This window comes from Nicotiana tabacum, chromosome 10 (assembly GCF_000715075.1).
Source record: "Nicotiana tabacum cultivar K326 chromosome 10, ASM71507v2, whole genome shotgun sequence".
In the NCBI taxonomy this organism is placed as follows: domain Eukaryota; kingdom Viridiplantae; phylum Streptophyta; class Magnoliopsida; order Solanales; family Solanaceae; genus Nicotiana; species Nicotiana tabacum.
The window spans coordinates 22,047,392-22,071,514 of NC_134089.1; the positions used below are offsets into that span (position 1 = coordinate 22,047,392).

The 24,123-nt window shown below is 42.8% G+C and overlaps 1 long non-coding RNA gene across 2 annotated transcripts; it reads left to right on the top strand.

Moving 5' to 3' along the window:
• The first annotated feature begins 5,360 nt into the window (after positions 1-5,360).
• On the top strand, positions 5,361-23,526 carry LOC107828944 (uncharacterized). Of its 2 annotated transcripts, XR_012695395.1 has the most exons (5): positions 5,361-5,786; positions 14,138-14,202; positions 14,725-16,200; positions 22,220-22,284; positions 23,293-23,526. It is a non-coding gene; the product is annotated as an uncharacterized LOC107828944 (long non-coding RNA). The 2 variants fall into 2 exon arrangements; XR_012695394.1 differs by lacking the exon at positions 23,293-23,526 and having other exon boundaries at positions 22,220-22,736.
• The last annotated feature ends 597 nt before the right edge of the window (positions 23,527-24,123 follow it).

Sequence of the window (24,123 nt, forward strand, 5' to 3'; positions counted from 1 at the left end):
GCATGCAAATCCTCTTGAAAACTTGCTGAGTGAAGTTAATGATATTGAAGTTGTTAATGGTTTTGGAAATATTGATGTGGAATCCAGTGGCTAAGATGTCATTCTTGGTAATTAGAAAGACGCTCCATCTCTTGGCTAGCTGGAGAGGAGTCTTGGTGGTTTATTTTGTTGTCATTTCTATTGTCCGGGTTATTTTCAGGGTTGTAATCCGGATATTGTCTTGTGATTCAAACCCTTCTATCCTTTAATTTTGCCTAGTTTGTTTAGTTTGTAGTAACTCGTTTAGTGTTGTCTAAGTTTGTTCCAGGGTTGTAACCCCAGTTTATTTTACTTGTTTTGTTGTTCAAACTCTTTCATCATCTGTCTAATGTAATTTTCTATTTTCTGTTATTTCTAGTCATTTTTTGTTTAATTCTCTTTTCTTTTATAGTTCCTTTATGGCTGGCTCTAGTGACATGACATGCACGCATAATTCCAAGCCTGATCTTAAAGTTAGTTTAATCATGAAGCAATGAAACAATTTTGAAGATAATAGGGACATTTGAGGGAAATAAGTAAAGGAATTTTGAGATCACTTCAAGCCCAAATTATGTGAAATTGGGGTAGATAGAACATAAAGAAACCTTATTGAAATGCATCATGCCGCATCGAGTTGAAGCTAAAGGCAAGTTTGCCCCAAATTGGCAGGGGTCGTTCATGGTAACGCGAGTGTTGTCCAATGGTGCGTTGTATTTAACAAATGTAGAAGGCAAATGTGTGGATATGGCTATCGATTCTGATGCAGTCAAAATATATTATGTATGATTTCTTTGGTTTGTTTAATTGTGTTGTTTGTGTTTGGCATGCTTCGAAGATTGAAATGACGAAGGAATTTTATTCTGCTATCTAAACACTTTATCCTTTGTCACCCCTTTGAGCCTTATTTATTTTCTTTCATATCCCTCTTTTGGAATCAGAAGTAAAGTTTAGAAATATGATACAGAAAAAAAGGAGAAAAGAGAAAAAAAAGAAAGAAAAAAAATGGAAAAAGAGTAAAGAAAAGAAAGAGAAAGGGAGAAAAGAAAAAAGAGAGAGAGAAAAGTACAAAAACGAAGCAATTCCTATGTCATGAACTACGTTCGACCTAATTCCTTTTAAGGATACGTAGGCAGCCTCACGATTTGGTCCCATCAATATAAAAATTCAAAAGTCCCCAAGCAAAGAAACTGGGGCAGAAAGTTGTGATTGTTGTAAGAAATCTGATTCCAAGAGTTGTAATTTTGAACCCATTCAAGTTGTTTTGAGCCTTTTGATATCCTTTCTTTCTAACCCTATCTAAAAGCCTACATTATGATCTAAAGAAAGACCTTCTGACTAATACTTGAGAATGCCAAGTCAAGCGAGACAGAGGTATAATTCGCACCAGGGGAAGCACTCCGTGCTATACAAGGAAAACGAAAATGAGAGAGTCTTATCGGTGAAAACCGTCACAGGCACCATAAGGCGACGATAAGTTGAGAGAAAGAACAAAATGAGAGAGGCTTGATGGTGAAAACCCTTCGGGCACTACAAGTCGAGTAAGGATCGTGGATCAGATTGGAAAATCGGAGCATTGAAGCCCAGTTTCACGGCGAAGAGGTACAATAAGAGTTGAACATCGGACTTGCTTGGCAGATTAGGCCATTTAATCCAAAGGTGCATGTCACGGTCATTAGAGTTGGTATCCACATCTGATAAGTGTTTAGTTTTCTTGTTAGGAATCATCTCTTTCCATTGTCCTTACCCTGTTTTGTTTGTTTTGTTTACTTCCCCTTCTTGAGTCTATTTGGTTAGAACAAGTGAGAAATGACTTCAAAATTTGCTACCAACTTTCCAATTGTGCAAAACGGAATTTGGCTAACACATCAAAGTGGCATAAGCCAGGAAAGAACAACGTGCACACTGAGTTGTTAACAATCTACATGCTTTAGGATTCATGTGAAATACAAAGTTTTGGTATATATCAATTCATGAACAATGCAACAGATAGAGGATGTTGGGTGAACGGATCAAAGGTATTTCTGTGATAAGGGTGACAGAGAAATTGGTTAGTCAATAAGCATGCAATGTCTTTCAAGGTGAAGTCAAAGTTATCATGGAAAGTGAAGGAGCAATTGCTGCAAAGTCAAGGCCACAAACCAACCACCATGTTTAAACTCATAAGTTTTCTTTGTCTGAAACAGGGACGGAAGCTATGTTCATATCAAACTTGGAAGGTTGAAATTTTCAGGTGTAATGCCCCAATTCTGCTTATGCAATGGCTATTGAGAAGATCACACATCACCACTAGGAAAAGCATTTCTTAGTCTGGGTTTTCAAGTTATATTTCGTTGTAGGAGATGCACTTCCTAAATTGAGATTTTACCCTTAGGAGACACACTTCCTAGTTTGGATCATGTGAGTTTTAGTCACTGAAGTTTTCACCCCTAGGAGACACACTTACTAGTCTTGGGCATTTAATTTCACCCCTAGGAGACGCACGTCCTAGTTGGAGTCATTGAAATTTTACCCGTCAGGAGACGCACTTCCTAGTAGGGATCTTTCAAATTATACTTGTTAGGAGACACACTTTCTAGCTTTGGTCATTTAAATTCATTCATAGGAGACGCACTTCCTAGTTTGAGCCATTGAAGTTTCACCCCTTGGAGACGCACTTCCTAGTTTGGGTTTTTCAGGTTATATTGTTGTTTTAGGAGACGCACTTCCTACATTGAGATTTCCCTTAGGAGACGCAATTCCTGGTTCTAAGCATTAATGTTATACCCTTAGGAGACGCACTTCCTAGTCTGAGTTTTTCAGGATATACTTTCAGGAGACGCACTTCCTAAGTTGATATTCTTACCCTAGGAGACACACTTCCTAGTTTAGTTCATTTAAGTTCATTCATAGGAGACACACTTCCTAGTTTGAGTCATTGATGTTTCACCCCTAGGAGACACACTCCCTATCTGGTTCTGTCAAGTTATATTTTGTTTTAGGAGACGTACTTCCTAAATTGAGATTTCACCCCGAAGAGACGCACTTCTTAGTCTGGGTCTTTCAAGTTATATTTTGTTTTAGGAGACACACTTCCTAAATTGAGAGTTCATTAATAGGAGACACACTTCCTAGTTTGAGTCATTGAAGTTTCACCCATAGGAGATGCACTTCCTAAATTGAGAGTTCATTCATAGGAGACACACTTCCTAGTTTGAGTCATTGAAGCTACACCTTTAGGAGACACACTTCATAAATTGAGAGTTCATTCATAGGAGACGCACTTCCTAGTTTGAATCACTGAAATTTCACCCCTAGGAGACACACTTCTTAGTCTGGGTCTTTCAGAATACACCTGTAAGAGACGCACTTCCTAGTCTGGTTTATTGAAGTTTTACCTGTTGGAGACGCACTTCCTAATCAAGGTCTTTCAAGTTATTCTTTTAGGAGACGCGCTTCCTAAATTGAGAGTTCATTCGTAGGAGACGCACTTCCTAGTTTGAGTCAGTTAAGTTCTACCCGTTGGGAGACGCACTTCCTAGTCAGGGCCTTTTGAGTTATATTTTGTTTTAGGAGACGCACTTCCTAAATTGAGATTTCACCCCTAGGAGACACACTTCTTGGTTTTGGCTCATACAAGGTTTACTAATAGGAGACGCACTTCCTAGTTTGGTTCATTCAGGTTTTAATTTTTAGCAGACGTATTTGCTAGTCAAAGTTTTTGGTTTTACTCATAGGAGACGCACATCCTGGTCTAGTCATTAGTTTACTCTCATCATTGCATCAATAATATAAGTGGTTTACAATATTTCTAATAACTCACAAATCTTCCTAGTGCAAACTGGGGCAAAAACTTTCGTTTGTTTTTTTTGTTTTGATGAAATCAGGCACCCACATGGAGAACAAAGGGAGGACGACACAAGTTCAAAGGAAAGTGGATCAAGTTCGGCAATCAGGCACCCCCCGAAGAGCAAGGGAAGGCAGTTCAAAGGAAAAGTAGTCTCAAGAGGAAGTAGTTCAAGTTCAGCAATCAGGAGCCCACCCGGAGAACAAAGGGAAAACCGTTCAAGTTTCAAGGACAAGTAGTGAAATTGTTAGAAATCAGGCGCCCACCTGGAGAAACAAAGGGAAAACAACAACATTCAAAGGAGTTCAGCAATTAGGAGCCCACCTGGAGAACAAAGGGAAGCAGTTCAAGTTTCAAAGAAAAGCAGTGCAAGTGTTCAGCAATCAGGAGCCTACCTGGAGAATAAGAGAATTCACTTCAGAATGCAATTCAAGTCAGAAACGAAAGAAGCTCGCAGCAAGAATGTGAGTCAACAGTCCGAGATGATCAACGGAAGTTAGTCACAATCCAGAATTAAAAAGAAAGAAGTAGAAGAAAGGCAAGAAGTGAATCCACATGCAGAAGTTGATGAAAGATGTGGATTTCTCAAGACCTAACTGAAGTCACAAGCATGGTGTGTCCGGTTTTGATCCGAAAAAGTTGAGGAAGAATGAACTAGCACCTGCAGCTAGCAAGCGTCAAGGTTCAATCTAAAGTTTGCATGAAGAACCATTCAAGACTCAAGATCAAGCTTCAGAAGACTTATAGATAGGAATCTTGTAACTCATAGTTGACAGGCTTAGTTAGTCTTTTTCATTTTTTGATTTTGATGTAATAACATGACCGTGGACCGGAACCTCGACGAAATGGCACTTCGACTGGCTCTCCACCTCGGTATACTCCATCATCTCACTCATTTCCGAACTAGACATGACCTGATTCCTTTATAGCCAAGGATATGTAAGCAGCTCAGATACCAGGGCTCGGTCACATTCTCCTTCCTCTTAGTTTTGGTCTCCTTAAATAAGGGTCGGGTCAAAAAAACCTGTCTAGTTGTTCTTTGTCCGAAAACTCTTCACGCTTCCAGTCAAAGAGGGGCAACTGTAGACATCTGATTTTGACCCTCCCCAAGATTTTTCATATTTTAGCACTTAAATATTTAATTTAGGCCTAATATAGTTATTTTAATTGATTTTGACTCTTTTACTTTATTTTATTACAAGAAAATGAAAATTACAAAAAAAAAATAATTTCATTAATATTTTGTAGTCATTTTAATCTTGAAAAATACCAAAAATAGTTTATTTTAATGGTCAATCTTATTTTAATAAGTTATTAGGACTCATTTATAAATGAGATCGTATTTTCATCTCGTTTGCGGGGAAAGAATAAAACTTGGGCTCAAGCAACCCATTTTTAGGCCTAATTTTGGACCTAACCCATAATTCCCAAGCCCATAATTCCTAGGCCCACACTCCTAACCTAATCCCTACCCTTACATAATAGTACCTAATCCCTACATAGACCGGGACCTAAAAATTGGAATCCGCCGTTTTCCTTCAGCAAAAAATACACAAAATGAACGCCCAAAAAAGACCCTAAGGCTGACAAAAAGTTGCGCCGGATTTTCAGCAAAAAACCAGGAAAACCCCCCTCTGGTCATGGTTCCCTTCATGCTTGAGCTTCGGCAGCCATAAACGACCAGGACCTTCCCCCAAACTTCATCCTCTTCGAGACCCCAAACCCGTCGACCAACCCCTGCTCCTCCACCTCAACCAGACCAACAGTCCAGACCTGCACAAATCTGGCAAACCAATGTTTTACAGTGAGTTTTTGAATAAGTTGAGGATGGTTTCAGTTGAGTTCGGCGAGGTGCGGCATTTGGATTTGTCGAGGTCTTGTTTGCCAGTCTTTGTCTGAGTTTGAATTGGCAGAAAACAGGGAAAGAAAATTTTGCCATATTAAGGTCCATTTTCTTTCATTTTTGGCTCATGCTTTTAGGTAGTCTGAAGTGTTGTTAGTGTTAATTTTCATCAGACATGTATGTGTGTTTGAACTTCACGTGCTCAAATTATAACAGGAAGAGGTTAACCTTCCTAAAGTTATTTTGAGTCTAGAACAAACAGTGATTAAACCTTGACATGTTCTTTGGCTTATGTGCTTATGTTAATTGTAGAACATTCTGATTGTTTAAACTCATGCTGTTCATTCCAAATATATTAAATCTTAAGTTGGGTCTTACTTGAATTAAAAGGTCAAGAGAATATTTCTATTTTTTGAATTAGTTAGGATTTGAGTTTTTTTTTTTAAAAAAATACAAAAATATTCTCCTTTCTTCATCTTAAATTGCGGATTTCTAGTTTCAAAAGTGAAATTTGCTTGAGGCTTTGTTGGGGTTGGTTCGCTCAATTAACTGAAAGCCTAAACATTAGTGTTTTGATTTTAAATGATTTGTTTGGTTTCTCTTTTCCTTTACTGAATTTCTCCGATTTTTGACACAAACCATACTTGAATTATAGGTTTCATTTAACGGTGTTAATTTCATGCTTGACTTTCATGTGCTCTACGTTGAAAAACCCATGGCCCTCATGTAATTAACATTAATCCTTTAGAAATCGAGATGTGCCATTTAGTTGAATTGTCCATGGCCCTCGCAAATTTGAAAGTGCGTAGTTGCTCTAGGCGCGCTATTTAAAAATTACTTTCCTAAACTCGGGTGTGCATTTATGTGACCCAAATCCAAATCTCAACAATGTTAAATAAAATATGTCGTGGACCGCGGGTGCATTTGTGTGACGTGGTTCAAGATGTGTTTTAGATGACGTTGAATCTTTCCTAAAAATAATTAATTGAAAGCGGTTTTAAAAGGAATAAAATGCTTATTGGTTTAAAAATGTTTAAAATCAGATAAATAGGCCAATAATAACAGTTGAGCGACCGTGCTAAAACCACGAAACCAGGGAATGCCTAACACCTTCTCCAGGGTTAACAGAATTCCTTATTTGGATTTCTGTGTTCGCAGACTGTAAAACAGAGTCAACTTTTCTTCAATTCGGGATTTGAACCGATGAATTGGGACAGCATAAATTATCCCAAGTGGCGACTTTGAACATTAAATAAACAATCCCGTTTCGATTGTCACTTAAATTGGAAGAAACTCCCTTATACCCTTCCTCTGAGTCAGAGCTGTCACACCTCCTTTTTACACACCCGAAGGTATATATAAGGGAGTTTTTACAATTTAAGTGACATTATTCGAAATGGGATTATTTATTCAATTTTATTCAGAGTCGCCACTTGGGATGGTTTGTTTTCTGCTGTCCCAAGTCACCATACTTCCTCTGAGTCCGTGGTAGTCCAACAACGAAGTCCATAGTGATACGCTCCCACTTCCACTCAAGATTCTCAATCTTCTGGAATAAACCACCGGGCCTCTGATGCTTGTACTTAACCTGCTGACAGTTCAAACACTGAGCCACATATGCAACAATGTCCTTCTTCATTCTTCTCCACCAATAATGCTGTCGTAGATCCTGATACATCTTCGCGGTGCTCGGATAAATAGAGTACCGGGAACTATGGGCATCCTCTAAAATCAACTCCGCGAGCCCATCCACATTAGGTACACAAACTCGACCCTGCAACCTTTAAACTCCATCATCTCCTAAGGTAACCTGCTTGGCACCTCTGTGTTGCACCGTGTCTCTAAGGACACACAAATGAGGATCATCATACTCCCGATCTCGGATTTGCTCCAATAAAGAAGAACGAGCGACTATTGGGCTCAGAAACATCCAACCTCATGAACTGATTGGCCAAAGCCTAAACATCCAAAGCAAGCGGCCTCTCACCGATCAGAATATAAGCAAGACTGCCCATACTGGCTGACTTCCTACTCAAGGCATCAGCCACTACATTGGCCTTTCCCGGATGATATAAGATGGTGATATCATAGTTTTTCAACAGTTCCAACCACCTCCTCTACCTCAAATTTAGCTCCTTCTGCTTGTACAAGTACTGCAGACTCTTGTGATCTGTGAACACTTCACATGCCACGCCGTACAGATAATTCCTCCAAATCTTCAATGTGTGAACAATGGCTGCCAACTCCAAATCATGAACTGGATAGTTCTTCTCATGAATCTTCAACTGCTGTGAAGCATAGGCAATGACCTTACCATCCTGCATCAACACCGCACCAAGTCCGATACGAGATGCATCACAATAAACTGTATAAGGCCCTGAACCTATGGGCAAAACTAGCACCAGTGCCGTAGTCAAAGCTGTCTTGAGCTTCTGAAAGCTCGCCTCACACTCGTCTGACCATCTGAACTGGGCACCCTTTTGGGTCAACCTGGTTATGGGGGTTGCAATAGATGAAAACCCCTCCACAAACCTATGATAGTAGCCTGCCAATCCCATGAAACTCCGGATCTCTATAGCTGATACTGGTCTAGTCCAGTTCTTGACTGCCTCAATCTTCTTTGGATCGACCTGAATACCCTCTACTGATACAACATGACCCAGGAATGCAACTGAACTCAACCAGAACTCACACTTCGAAAACTTAGCATACAACTGACTATCCCTCAAGGTCTGAAGAACCACTCTAAGATGTTGCTTATGCTCCTCCCGGCTGCGGGAATAGATCAAAATATCATCAATGAAGACTATCACGAACGAGTCCAAGTAAGGCCTGAACACTCAGTTCATCAAATCAATAAAAGATGATGGGGCATTTGTCAACCCGAATAACATCACCAAGAACTCATAATGCCCGTACCGAGTGCGAAAAGCTGTCTTAGGGATATCAGATGCCCTAATCCTCAACTGATGGTAGCCAGATCTCAAGTCAATCTTCGAAAATACCTTGGCACCTTGAAGCTGATCAAACAAATCATCAATCCCCGACAATGGATACTTATTCTTGATTGTAACCTTGTTCAACTGCCAGTAATCAATACATATTCTCATCGATCCATCCTTATTCTTAACAAACAATACCGATGCACCCCAAGGCGAGACACTAGGTCTAATGAAGCCTTTTTCAAGCAAGTCTTGCAACTGCTTCTTCAACTCTTTCAATTCAGGCCGGGCCATATGATACGGTGGGATAGAAATGGGCTGAGTGACCGGAGCCAAATCAATGCAAAAGTTAATATCCCTATCGGGTGGAATACCCGACAGGTCTGAAGGAAATACCTAAGGAAACTCACGAACAACATGCACATGATCAATAGAAGGAACCTCAGCACTAGAATCACGGACATAGGCCAAATAGGCCAAACACCCCTTCTCGACCATACACTGAGCCTTCATATATGAGATAACACTATGGGTAGAATGACCATGAGTCCCTCTCCACTCTAAACGGGGTAAACCCGGCAAGGCTAAGGTCACAGTCTTGGCGTGACAGTCCAAGATAGTATGGTAAGGTGATAACCAGTCCATCCCCAATATGATATCAAAATCAACCATGTCTAGAAGAAGCAAATCTACACGAGTCTCAAGACCCCCAATCATAACTATACAAGAACGATGGACTCGATCTACCGCAATAGAATCACCCACCGATGTAGACACATAAACAGGAGCACTCAGAGAATTATTAGGCATGACCAGATACAGTGCAAAATAAGATGACACATAGGAGTATATAGATATTGGATAAAATAAAACTAAAGCATCTCTGCTACAAACCATAATAGTACCTGTGATAACCGCATCGGAAGCCTTAGTCTTGGGCCTGGCTGGAAGAGCATAACATCGGGGCTGGGCCGCACCACCCTGAACTACATCTCTGGGACGGCCTGCTGCTGACTGGCCTCCACCTCTAGCGGCCTGAGCTCCACCTCTAGCACCTCTACCCCTGCCTCTAACTGGCTGGGTGGGCTGTGGAACACTCGGTGCCTGAACCATGGCATGAGAACCCTGATGTTGAGAGTTGCTCAGTGCTCGAGGGCAAAACCTAGAAATGCGACCCATATCACCACAACTATAACAGACACTCGGCTGCTGAGACTGCTGACCCTGACGACCTGAATGACCACCCCGAAAACTCTGGAGCGGTGGTGCATTGATAGGAGCTGGTGGTGCATTATAGGACTGCTGATCAGAATACTACATATGAGAACCACGGCCACCTGAAGCACCGTGAGAAACCTGAAATGCTGACTGAAAAGGCCTAGGAGGATGGCCTCTACCATACGAATCCCTGCCTCCAGATAAGGTACCACTGAATCTACCTGAATGACGAGGCCTCTTGTCATACCCCTGAACACCTCCCTGCGATAGAACCATCTCAAATCTCCTGGTCACATTGGCCGCCTAAGAAATTTCACTCCCTATCTCCTTGCCATCTGAAGCCGAATAGGATGGATAAGTCCCTCAATGAACCTCCCCACCCTCTCTCTCTCGATAGGAAGTATGATAAGAGCATGACGGGACAAGTCGATGAATCTGGTCTCATATTGAGTAATAGTCATGGAACCCTATTGGAGACGCTCAAACTACCTCCGATAGATCTCTCTCTGAGTGATAGGGAGAAACTTCTCCAGAAATAGCTGAGTAAACTGCTCCCAAGTCAAAACTGGTGATCTGGCTGGTCTAGCCAAACAATAATCTCTCCACCAAGTCTTGGCGGATCCAGACAAGCAAAAAGTAGCAAAATCGACCCCATTGGTCTCCACTATCCCCATGTTCCTGAGAACCTTATGACAACTGCCTAGATAATCCTAGGGATCCTCAGAAGATGCACCGCTGAAAGTAGTAGTGAAGAGCTTGGTGAACCTGTCCAACCTGCACAAAGCATCGACAAACATAACTGCTCCATCACTGGTCTAAGCTACCATACCCAGCTGAACTGTTCCAACTGGTTGAACGACTGGAGTCTGAAACTAGGGAGCCACCTACTCCGGAGTGCGAGTAGCAGGAGTCTGAGCTCCTCCTTCAGTCTGAGAGACGACTGGGGCTACATGAAGCAAGCCTACCCAGGTGATACTCTCCGTAAGGCCCACTAGACGGACCAGAGCATCCTGGAGTACTGGGGTAGAAATGAACCCCTTTGGGACCTGAGCTGGGCCCACCAGAACTGTCGGGGCCGAAACCTCATCATCAAAGTCAACCTGAGGCTCCACCGTTGGTGCTGTTACTCTAGGATGAGCTTTGCCCCTACCTCGGCCTTGCCCTCTGCCCCTCGTGGGAGCTGCTGCTGGGGGCTTGGGCTGCTGGTCAGTGGATGAGGAAGCATGTGTTCTCGCCATCTGCGAAAGAACAGAGTAAAAATTCAATTAGCATTGAGAAACCAAATCGCACGACAGGAAGGAATAAATGTGAAGTTTTTCCTAACTCTGTAGCCTCTAGGGGATAAATACAGACATCTCCATACCGATCCCTTAGACTATACTAAGCTTGTCTGTGAACTGTGAGACCCACGTAACAAACACGAGTGGAGGCCGATTCGACAGGCAAAGGCGTCGCGGGCTAGAGATTTGACCGGATTGAGGTAAGTAATGATTGTAAATGATGTCACGAGGGGTATGAAACCTCACATTGCACATTGTTATGCTATACTGAGGTGACGCACACGCTAGACGACGTGCGTGGGGTCGTGCACTGTTGGGGATTGTGACTTAGTCCATCCCGAATGACTATTTCACCGCGTATTTGACTGAAAACTATTTGCTACCATCATGTTTTGGGCGTAATTCCATATTTGGGCCTCATTCCATCTATTTGAACCCTTAGGGGATTTTTATTGATATTTCCTCACTGTTTTGACTTTATACTTTGTGCGACCCAGCCAGTCGTCTCATGAGTTACCATTTCGTTTTCCCTATTTCTACTTCTTTATGCTTTGTTTATCCGTATTTTGTGATATCGGGTTGGTCGGATCAAGTTCGGAAAGGATTTGGTAAGGTTTGAGACACTTAGTCTCTTTAGAGTGAGTTTAAGTTAGAAAAGTCAACAGGATGTTGACTTATGTGTTATAGGACTCGGATGTGAGTTCTGATGGTTTGGTTAGCTTCGGGAGGTGATTTGTGGCTTAGGAGTGCGATCGGAATTTGTTTTGGAGGTTCAGAGTAGATTTAGGTTTGAATTGGCGAAGTTGATATTTTGGCGATATCCGGTTGGTATGTGAGATTTTGATATAAGGGTTGAAATGGAATTCCGAGAGTTGCAATAGCTTATTTGTGGAATTTGGGATGTGTGTGCAAAAGTTTAGGTCTTTCGGACGTGGTTTGGTTGGATTTTTGATCAAAAGCGAAATTCGGAAGATTTTGGAAACTTAGGCTTGAATCCGAGGTGTTTTGGTTGATTTGATATTGTTTGAGGTGTTTTGAAGATTGGTACAAGTTTGAATAAGGTTTTGGGATATGTTGTTGCCTTTGGTTGAGGTCCCGGGGGCTTTAGGTGAGTTTCGGGTGGTCAATCAGACCATTTCACGAAGTTTGGAACTGCAAAAATCTACTGTTCAGTGTTGTAGATAATAGACCGTCGCATTCGCGAGAGGGGAGCCACGATCGCGATCGCGAAGGGTTAGCTGGTCAAGGCTGGATTTTGGCCTTCACGTTCGCGAGAAAGGCTTCGCGTTCGCGAAGTGCTGGGAAGTGATGCATCGCGTTCGCGTAGAGGAATTGGGTCAGCTGGGTTTGTGATCGAGTTGTTCATCGCGTTCGCGAGAAAAGGAGTGCGTTCGCGAAGAGTAAGTCTGAGGAACCATTGCATTTGCGATGGCCTTGTCGCGTTCGCGTGAAAGTATTTTGGTCAAAGTCATTTTTGTTCTTCATGAACGCGAGGCGTTTACCGCATTCGCGAAGAAGGAATTAATGCCTGGGCAGAAAGTTTTTAAGGTCGTCTTGTCCGCGAATGTGGGGTTTATTTCCTCCATAGTTGGTCGTTTTTGGAGCTTTTTGAAAGAGATTGAAGAGGGATTCAAGGGGAATCACTTGGAGGTAAGCATTTTGGACTTACAACTCGATTCTATTGTGAAATCTACCTAATAAATCATGGAATCTAAGCCTAAAAATTGAACAATTAGGGGTTGAGATTAAGAGACTTAAAATGAGGATTTGAGGGGCCATTTGGACTCCGATTTCAGTGTTCTTAGTGTGTATGAACTCGTGGGGAGATAAGGAATCCGTTGATCTGAATTTTTTTGAATTTCAAGATGTGGGTCCGGGGTCGGATTTTGGTAATTTCGGCGATTTGTGTAGTATTTTGATTGTTTTCGCTTGGGCTTCGTTCCCTTAGCCTATTTTAACGTCCTCGTTCTGATTTTGGATAGATTCGATGCGAGTGGAGGCCGATTCGAGGGTCAAAGACATCGCGAGTTAGAGATTTGACCGGTTCGAGGTGAGTAATGATTGTAAATGATATTCTGAGGGTTTGAAACCCCGGATTGCACATCGTAATGCTATATTGAGGTGAGACACACGCTTGATGACGAGCGTGGGGTCATGCACTATTGGGGATTGTGACTTGGTCCGTCCCGATTGATGATTTTACCATGTATTTGACTGAAATCTATTTGCTATCATCATTATTTGGGTTGAATGCCATATTTGGGCTTCGTGCCAACTATTTGAACCCTTCGAGGATTTTTACTGATATTTCCTTACTGTTTTGACTCTATACTTGAACTCAGTCATGTTATTTTCCACTATTTTCATACTCAGCCTTGTTTACTCAGTTTTTAATATTTAAATAATATTTTACATGATGTTTGGGCTGAGAAATACTATTTTACTATTGCCAGAGGGGCTTGTGAGATTTTTGACTGAGTAAGGCCTAGGTCCTATGTTGTGAGGAAACACTGATATTGATTTGAGGCCGCGAGCCTGAGATATGTACGCCACGAGATGGCTAGATTGATATTAGGCCGAGGGCCTAGTGATGATGCCATGAGATGGCTTGATTGCTTGGGCCGTAAGGGGCCCCTCCAGGAGTCTATACACCCCTAGTGAGCGCAGGTACCCATTGTGATGTGAGATTGAGCCCGAGGGGCTGGTACTGTTCTGAGATATTTTCCGAGGGGCAAATTTGTTGACACTGTGCCCGAGGGGCGAACATTTGTGTGTTTACTTTTCATAATTGACTGTCAATTACCTGCTTAATTATTGAGAAAGGCTTTTCATGAAACTACGTTTTGAGTTAAAGAATTTTACCTATCTTTCACTAGTTTACAGTTTTAATTATTTTACTGCTTCATTATAGAATGCTTTGTGCCTTACGTAATTTCTTGCTTTCAGTCTTTATTTACATTTGTTACTTATTGAGTTGGAGTAATCACTTTACTTCCTGCTCCCCTGTGTGCAGATTCAGGCGTTGCAGATCCTGCTAGTGCGAGGTGAGAGATCCTGGAAGATATCAGAGTCCACGAGGTAGATGCTTGATGTCTGCAGTCCCGTGTCTCTCCCTCTTTATCATTTCTATCTCATATCAGACATTTGTGATAGTTTATAGACTTTTCAGACTTGTATTAGGTTTTATAGATGCTCATGACTAATGACACCATGATTTTGGGCTGTGTTGGGTTATTCTTCCGCGTATTTATGACATTATCTACTACTTTGGATTATTTAATCATGTTTCGACTATTTCTAAATGCTTAGCTGTTAATAACTGGAAAAAGGGGAAGTGTCAGCTGGCCTTGTCTTCACGAGAGGCGCCATCATGACCGAGTCCGGGTTTGGGTCGTGACAAGTTGGTATCAGAGCCTAGGTTAAATAGGTCTCACGAGTCATGAGCAGGTTTAGTAGAGTCTTGCGGATCGGTACGGAGACATATGTATTTATCCTCGAGAGGCTGGAGAACCTTTAGGGAAATCTTCATGTTCTTGAAATTCTTGTCGTGCGAATTTGTTGATCCGAGTACTAAACTTCTGTTGTTCTATTCTCTCATAGATGGTGAGGACACGCGCTATCGGACAGGGTGGACGATCACCAGTTCCACCAGCTGTGGCCACCAGAGGCCGAGGATGCAGCCGTGGTCGGGGTAGGGGCAGAGCAGCTAGGGCAGCACTTGCAGATCCACTAGCTACCCCAGTTCAGGATCAAGTCCCAGTTATGGACACTCTTGCAGCACCAGCTCAGGCACTAGCTGTGCCTATTATGATTCCGGGTCTTCAGGAGGCCTTGGTTCAGATTTTATCAGTTTGCACTGGCCTAGCTCAGGTGGTTTCAGCCATTACAGCCACAACTACTTCTCAGGCCGGGGGAGGCAATCATACTCCCGCCGCTCGCACACCTGAGAAGGTCGTGCAGGGACCTTAAACGCCGGGGCATATCCAGCCCAGTCAGTTACAACTGCTCAGGACTATGTAGTTCCTGCTATGCCGGAGGATGAGCAGCGTAGGTTGGAGAGGTTTGGTAGACTGCAGCCTCCGACCTTCAGTGGTGCAGAGGGCGAGGATGCCCAGGGTTTCTTAGATAAATGTCAGAGGATACTTCGTACAACGGGTATTCTGGAGACCAACGGGGTTGCTTTCACTACTTATCAGTTTTGTGGAGCTGCCTTCACTTGGTGGGAGGCTTTTGAGAGGTGTAGGCCTGTTGGTGCAACACCCCTTACCTGGCAGCAGTTCTCCGTTCTCTTTCTGGAGAAGTATGTGCTGTAGTCCCGCAGAGAGGAGCTGCGTAGAGAGTTTGAGTGGTTGTGTCAGGAAGAGATGACTATGATGCAGTACGAGATGAGGTTCTACGAGTTAGCTTGTCATGCTATTTGGATGGTTCCGACAAATAGAGAGAGGATTAGGAGGTTTGTTGATGGCCTCACTTATCAGCTTCGTATTCTCATGACCAGGGAGAGGGTGATTGGTGCTATGTTTGAGGAGGTTGTGGATATTGCCCATGATATTGAGTCTATTCGTCGCCAGGAGCACGAGGAAAGGGAGGCCAAGAGGCCTCGAGGATCTGATAGTTATAATGGTACTCCTTTGAGGGGTCAGTTTCAGCACGGTAGAGGCCGTCCATTCAGGCATGCTCAGCCAGCTCGCCCAGGTTATCATGGGGCATTATCGGGTCATGGTTCTCATAGTTCTCATCAGGGCCAGTCATCACTTAGTGCCCTTCCATCTCAGAGTTCGTCCCGTGCTCCCTCAGTTTAGGGCTTGTCTATGCTGAGTGCATCTTCTAGTCACTTCGGTGCGAGGGGTTCCCTTCAGTCCCCTTCTCCAGCACCTGGGAGTTGTTATAAGTGTGGTGAGATGGGTCATATGTGGAGGCAATGCCCTAGTCGTCTTGTGAGTTCATCTCAGCAGAGGGGTCAGTCATCGGCTTCAGCGCCAGTTACTTCACCACTACCTGCCCAGTCAGCTAGGGGTCACCCTAGAGGGGGAGGTCTATCAGGTGGCGGTCAGGCCCATTTCTATGCACTTCCAGGTAGACCCGATGCTATTGCTTTTGATGCTATTATTACAAGTATTGTTTCGGTGTGCCACAAAGATGCCTTTGTATTATTTTATCTCGGTTTCACCTTTTCTTATTTGTCATTATACTTTGCTCGTTATTTGGGTACGCTCCGTGAGTTTTTTGCTTTATCTGTTCATGTATCTACCCCGGTGGGCGATACTGTTGTTGTAGACCGTGTGTACCGGTCGTGTGTGGTGACTATTGGGGGTCTAAAGACCCGTTTGGATCTTTTATTATTGTGTATGGTGGATTGCGATGTAATTTTGGGCATGGATTGGCTATTTCCATGTCGTGCTATTCTGGACTGTCATGCTAAGACAATCACATTAGCTATACTAGGTGTGCCACGGATTGAGTGGTGAGGTGTGATTGATTATGTTCCCAGTAGAGTGATCTTCTTCTTGAAAGCCCAACGTATGGTTGGGAAGGGTTGTCTTTCTTATCTAGACTTTGTGAGGGATGTCGGAGTTGAGACTCCCAGTATTGATTCTGTTCCAATTGTGAGGGATTTTCCCAATGTGTTTCCTACAAACCTGCCGGGCATGCCACCGGATAGGGATATTGATTTTGGTATTGACCTAGTGCCGGGCACTCAGCCCATTTTTATTCCGCCGTATCGTATGGCACCAACAGAGTTGAAGGAATTAAAGGAACATCTTCAGGAACTCCTTGATAAAGGGTTCACTCGACCTAGTGTGTCACCTTTGGGTGCGCCGGTTCTATTTGTGAAGAAGAAGGATGACACTATGAGAATGTGCATTGATTATAGGTAATTGAACAAGGTAACAATTAAGAACAAGTATCCTTTGCCTCGCATTGATGATTTATTTGACTAGCTTCAGGGAGCGAGAGTGTTCTCTAAGATTGATCTTCGTTCAGGTTATCACCAGTTAAAGATCAGGGACTCGGATATTCTTAAGATGGCTTTCAGGACCCGGTATGGTCATTATGAGTTCTTGGTGATGTCTTTTAGGCTGACTAATGCCCCAACAACGTTTATGCATTTGATGAACAGTGTGTTCCAGCCTTATCTTGACTCGTTTGTCATAGTCTTCATTGATGACATCCTGGTATATTCACGTAGTCAGGAAGAGCATGCAGAGCATTTGAGAGTTGTGTTGCAGAGATTGAGAGAGGAGAAGAATTATGCAAAATTCTCCAAGTGTGAGTTTTGGCTCGATTCAGTGGCTTTCTTAGGGAATATGGTGTCCAGCGAGGGTATTCAGGTTGATCCGAAGAAGATAAAGGCGGTTCAGAGTTGGCCCAGACCATCCTTAGCCATAGAGATTCACATCTTTCTTGGTTTGGCGGGTTATTATCGCTGTTTTGTTCAAGGATTCTCATCTATCACATCGCCCTTGACCAAGTTGACTCAGAAGGGTGCTTCATTCGTATGATCGAACGAGTGTGAGGAGAGCTTTCAGAAGCTCAAGACAGCTTTGACCACAACTCCAGTGTTAGTTTTGCCATTAGCTTCAGGTTCATATACCGTGTATTGTGATGCTTCGAGAGTTGGCATTGGTTGTGTTTTGATGCAGAAAGGTAGAGTTATTGCTTATGCTTCTCGTCAATTGAAGCCCCATGAGAAGAACTACCCCGTTCATGATTTGGAGTTGGCTACCATAGTTCACGCGTTAAAAATTTGGAGGCATTACTTGTATGGTGTGTCTTGTGAGGTGTTTACTGATCATCGTAGCCTACAACACTTGTTCAAACAGAAGGATCTTAATTTGAGGCAGCGGAGGTGGTTGGAGTTACTTAAGGATTATAATATCACTATATTGTACCATCTGGGAAAGGCCAATATGGTGTCCGATGCCTTGAGCCGAAAGGCGGTGAGTATGGGGAGTTTGGCATATATTCTAGTTGGGGAGAGACCTCTTGCAGTTGATGTTCAGGCCTTGGCCAATCGGTTCGTGAGATTAGATATTTTGGAGCCCAGTCGGGTATTGGCTTGCGTGGTTTCTCGGTCTTCCTTATATGATCGCATCAGAGAGCGCCAGTATGATGATCCGCATATGCTTATCCTTAAGGACAGATTTCAGCATGATGATGCTAGAGATGTGACCATTGGTGATGATGGGGTGTTGAGGATGCAGGGCCAGATTTGTGTGCCCAATGTGAATGGGCTTCGGGAGTTTATTCTTGAGTAGGCCCATAGCTCGCGGTATTCCATTCATCCGGGTGCTGTGAAGATGTATCAGGATTTGAGACAATACTATTGGTGGCGGAGAATGAAGACATTGCGGGATTTGTAGCTCGATGTCTCAATTGTCAGCAGGTGAAATATGAGCATCAGAGACCGGGTGGCTTGCTTCAGCGGATAGATATTCCCGAGTGGAAGTGGGAGAGGATCACTATGGACTTTGTTGTTGGACTTCCACGGACTTTGATAAAGTTTGATGCTATTTGGGTGATTGTGGATTGGCTGACCAAGTCTGCGCACTTCATTCATGTGTACTACTTATTCTCCAGAGCGATTGGCAGAGATCTATATCCGGGAGATTGTTCGTTTTCATGGTGTCCCAGTTTCCATCATTTCAGATAGGGGCACTCAGTTTACTTCGCAGCTTTGGAGGTCTGTGCAGCGAGGTTGGGTACTCAGGTTGAGTTGAGCATAGATTTTCACCCTCAGACGGACGAGCAGTCCGAGCGCACTATTCAGATATTGGAGGACATGTTGTGTGCTTTTGTCATTGATTTTGGAGGGTCATGGGATCAGTTTCTACCGCTTGCAGTGTTTGCTTATAACAACAGCTACCAGTCGAGTATTTAGATGGCTCCATATAAGGCTTGTATGGGAGGCGGTGTTGATCTCTAGTTGGTTAATTCGAGCCCGGTGAGGCTAGGTTATTAGGGAGACTTGGTGCAGGATGCTTTGGAGAAGGTAAAGGTGATTCAGGAGAGGCTTTGTACAGCGCAGTCGAGACAAAAGAGTTATGCTGACAGGAAGGTTCGAGATACGTCCTACATGGTTGGTGAGAAGGTTCTATTGAAGGTTTCTCCCATGAAGGGTGTTATGAGATTTGGGAAGAAGGTGAAATTGAGTCCTCGGTTCATTGGGCCTTTTAAGGTACTTCGGAGGATTGGGGATGTGGCTTATGAGCTTGTTTTGCCACCCAGCTTGTCGAGTGTGCATCCGGTATTTCATATTTCTATGCTTCAGAAGTATATTGGGATCCGTCTCATGTTCTAGATTTCAGCATGGTTCAATTGGATGATGATTTGACTTACAATGTGGAGTCAGTAGCTATTTTGGGTTGTCAGTTTTGAAAGTTGAGATCAAAGGATATAGCTTTAGTGAAAGTGCAGTGGAGAGGTTGGCCCGTGGAGGAGGCTACCTGGGAGACCGAGCGGGAGATGTGGATCACATATCCTTACCTGTTTGAGGCTTCAGGTATGTTTCTTGATTCGTTCGCGGACGAACATTTTTTAAGTTGGGGAGGATGTGATGACCCGACCAGTCATCTCATGAGTTAACGCTCTGTTTTCCCTATTTCTGCTTCTTTATGCTTTGTTTATCCATGTTTTGTGATATCAGGTTGGTAGGATCGAGTTCGGAAAGGATTTGGTATGGTTTGAGACACTTAGTCTCTTTAGAGTGAGTTTAAGTTGGAAAAGTCAATCGGATGTTGACTTGTTAGAGGGATCGAATGTGAGTTCCTATGATTCAGTTAGCTTTGGGAAGTGATTTGTGGCTTAGGAGTGCGATCAGAATGAGTTTTGGAGGTTCAGAGTAGATTTAGGCTTGAATTGGCGAAGTTGATATTTTGGCGATCTCGGGTTAGTAGGTGAGATTTTGATATAGGGGTCGGAATAGAATTCCGAGAGTTGTAGTAGCTCCGTTGTGTTATTTGAGATATGTGTGCAAAATTTTAGGTCATTCGGACGTGGTTTGGTTGGGTTTTTGATCAAAAGCGGAATTCAGAAGATTTTGGAAACTTAGGCTTGAATCCGAGGTGTTTTGGTCGATTTGATGTTGTTTGAAGTGTTTTGAAGATTGGTACAAGTTTGAATAAGGTTTTGGGATATTTTGTGCCTTTGGTTGAGGTCTCGGGGGCCTCGGGTGGTCAATCGGACCATTTCGTGAAGTTTGGAACTGCAGAAATCTGCTGTTCAGTGTTGCAGACAATAGACCTTCGCATTCGCTAGAGGGGAGTCGCGATTGCGAAGGGTTAGCTGGTCAAGGCTAGATTTTGGCCTTCGCGTTCGCTAGAAAGGCTTCGCGTTCGCGAAAGGCTGGGAAGTGATGCATCGCGTTCGTGAGAAGGGCAGCGCGTTCGCATAGAGGATTTGGGTCAGCTGGGTTTGTGGTCGAGTTGTTCATCGCGTTCACGAGAGAGGGAGTGCTTTCGCGAAGAGTAAGTCTAAGGAACCATCGCATTCGCGATGGACTTGTCGCGTTCGCGTAAGAGGATTTTGGTCAAAGTCATTTTTGTGTTTTGCGAATGCGAGGCGTTGACCGCATTCGCGAAGAAGGAATTAATGCCTGGGCAGAAAGTTTTTGAGGTCGTCTTGTCCGTGAATATGGGGCTTATTTCCTCCATAGCTGGTCGTTTTTGGAGCTTTTTGAAGGAGATTGAAGAGGGATTCAAGGGGAAACATTTGGAGGTAAGAATTTTGGACTTAAAACTCGATTCTATTGTGAAATCTACCTAATAAATCATGGAATCTAAGCCTAAAAATTGAAGAATTAGGGGTTGAGATTAAGTGACTTAAAATGAGGATTTGAGGGGCCATTTGGACTCCGATTTCAGTGTTCTTGGTATGCATGAACTCGTGGGGAGATAAGGAATCCGTTGATCTGAATTTTTTTGAATTTCAAGATGTGGACCCGGGGTCGGATTTTGGTAATTTCGGGATTTGTGTAGTATTTTGATTATTTTTGCTTGGGCTTCGTTCCCTTAGCCTATTTTGACGTCATCATTCTGATTTTGGATAGATTCGACGCGAGTGGAGGCCGATTCGAGGGGCAAAGACATCGCGAGTTAGAGATTTGACTGGTTCGAGGTGAGTAATGATTGTAAATGATGTTCTGAGGGTTCGAAACCCCGGATTGTACATTGTAATGCTATATTGAGGTGAGACACACGCTTGATGACGAGCGTGGGGTCGTGCACTATTGGGGATTGTGACTTGGTCCATCCCGATTGATGATTTTACCCCGTATTTGACAGAAATCTATTTGCTATCATCATTATTTGGGCTGAATGCCAACTATTTGAACCCTTCGGGATTTTTACTGATATTTCCTAACTGTTTTGACTCTATACTTGAAATCAGTCATGTTATTTTCCACTATTTTCATACTCAGCCTTGTTTACTCAGTTTTTAATAATTAAATGATATTTTACACGATATTTGGGCTGAGAAATACTGTTTTACTATTGCCCGAGGGGCTTGTGAGATTTTTGACTGAGTAAGGCCGAGGGCCTATGTTGTGAGGAAACACTGATATTGATTTGAGGCCGCGGGCCTGAGATATGTACTGCACGAGGTGGATTGATTGATATGAGGCTGAGGGCCTAGTGATGATGCCACGAGGTGGCTTGATATTGCGCTTGGTCTGTTAGGGGCCCCTCTAGGAGTCTGTACACTCCTAGTAAGCACGGGTACCCATTGTGATGTGAGATTGAGCCCGAGGGGCTGGTATTGTTCTATGTGATTACCCGAGGGGCTGGTACTGTTCTGAGATATTGCCCGAGGGGCGAATTTGTTGACACTGTGCCCGAGGGGAGAACCTTTATATGTTTACTTTTCATAATTGACTGTCAATTACCTGCTTAATTATTGAGAAAGGCTTTTCATGAAACTACGTTTTGAGTTAAAGAATTTTACCTATATTTCACTGGTTTACTGTTTTAATTGTTTTACTACTTCATTATAGAATGCTTTGTGCCTTGCGTGATTTCTTGCTTTCAGTCTTTATTTACATTTGTTACTCACTGAGTTGGAGTACTCACTTTACTCCCTGCACCCCTGTGTGCAGATTCAGGCGTTGCGAATCCTGCTAGTGCGAGTTGAGAGCTCCCGGTAGATATCAGAGTCCACGAGGTAGCTGTTTGACGTCCGTAGTCCCATGTCTCTCCCTCTTTATCATTTCTATATCATATCAGACATTTGTGATAGTTTGTAGACTTTTCAGACTTGTATTAGGTTTTATAGATGCTCATGACTAGTGACACCCCGGTTTCGGGTTGTGTTGGGTTGTTCTTCTGCGTATTTATGACATTATCTGCTACTTTGGATTATTTAATCATGTTTCGACTGTTTCTAAATGCTTAACTTTTAATAATTGGAAAAAGGAGAAGTGTCGGATGGCCTTGTCTTCACGAGAGGTGCCATCACGACTGGGTCCGGGTTTGGGTCGTGACATACTTGAACTCAGTCATGCTATATTCTATTGTTTTTCATAACTCAGCCATGTTTACTCTACTTTAACACTTAAATGATATTTTAAATGATATTTTGGGCTGAGCACCATGTTTTACTGTTGCTCGAGTGGCTGTGAGATTCTGACTAAGTAAGATCAATGGCCTATGTTATGAGGAAACATTGATTATGATTATGAGGCCGAGGGCCTGAGATTTGTATGCCACGAGGTGACTTGTTGGTATAAGGCTGAGAGCCTAGTGATGATGCCACGAGATGACTTAATATTGCGCTTGGGCCGTAAGGGGCCCCTCCAGTAGTCTGCACACCCCCAGTGAGCGCGGGTACCCATTGTGATGTGAGATATAGCCCGAGCGGCTGGTATTGTTTTGAAATATTGCCCGAAGGGCGCATTTGTTGATATTGTGCCCTAGGGGCGAACATTTATGTGCTTATCTTCCTTATTGCCTGTCATTTACCTGCTTAATTTGTTAAAAAGGCCTTTTATGAAGTTTAAACTGAACTGAAGTGATTTTTACATATCTTTACTGCTTCACTATTTTACTGGCTTTTTACTGCTTCCTTATAGCCTGTTATGTGCCTTACGTGTTTTGTTGCTTTTAGTCTTTATTTATGATTATTACTCACTGAGTTGGAGTGCTCACTTTACTATCTGCACCTCGTGTGCAGATTCAGGCGTTGTTGATCCTGCTAGTGAGAGTTGAGAGCTCCCGGCAGACTTCAGAGTTCACGAGGTAGCTGCTTGGCGTCCACTGTCCCCTGTTTCTCCCCCTTATCTCATTTCTTTTCCCTTATTAGTGACTTTGTAATAGCTTTGTAGACTTTTCAGACTTGTGTTAGAATTGGTAGATGCTCATGACTAGTGGCACCTCAGTATCGGGCTGTGTTGGGTTTATTTTCCGCATACTGTTCTGTTAACTGCTTACTTTTGGATTATTTATTACGTTTTAAACTTAATTCTTATTGTTAGTTGTTTAAAACTAAAATTGGGAAGTGTCAGCTGGCCTTATCTTCACGAGAGGCGCCATCATGACCGGGTCCAGGTTTAGGGTCGTGACAACTAGTAATTTTAACAAGGATTGTCAGAAGTTCAATTTAAACATACATATGTGAGATGCTGATATTAGAGGATGTCTTAGGATGTATTAGAACTAAAGGTGTTTAACGGGCGGGTTGGGACAGGTTGAACAAAAAAAACTAGCCCGTCCGTTAACAGACCGGGGTGGTTAGCGGGCTGACATAACGGGCTAGTAGAGGGTTGGATATTTTCGAGTTATTTTGGGCCCGTCCGGGTTTATCGTGCAACGCACGTTTATAGATACTAGTATATATATATATATATATATATATATATATATATATATATATATATATATATATTTTAATTAAATTTTATTTTCTTATTCAATGTTATTGATACTTAAGTGTTTGCAAACTTGTAAGGCTTAGAATTAAACTTTGAAGTACTTTAAAGTTTTAAATTTGAAATTTGTATTTCAA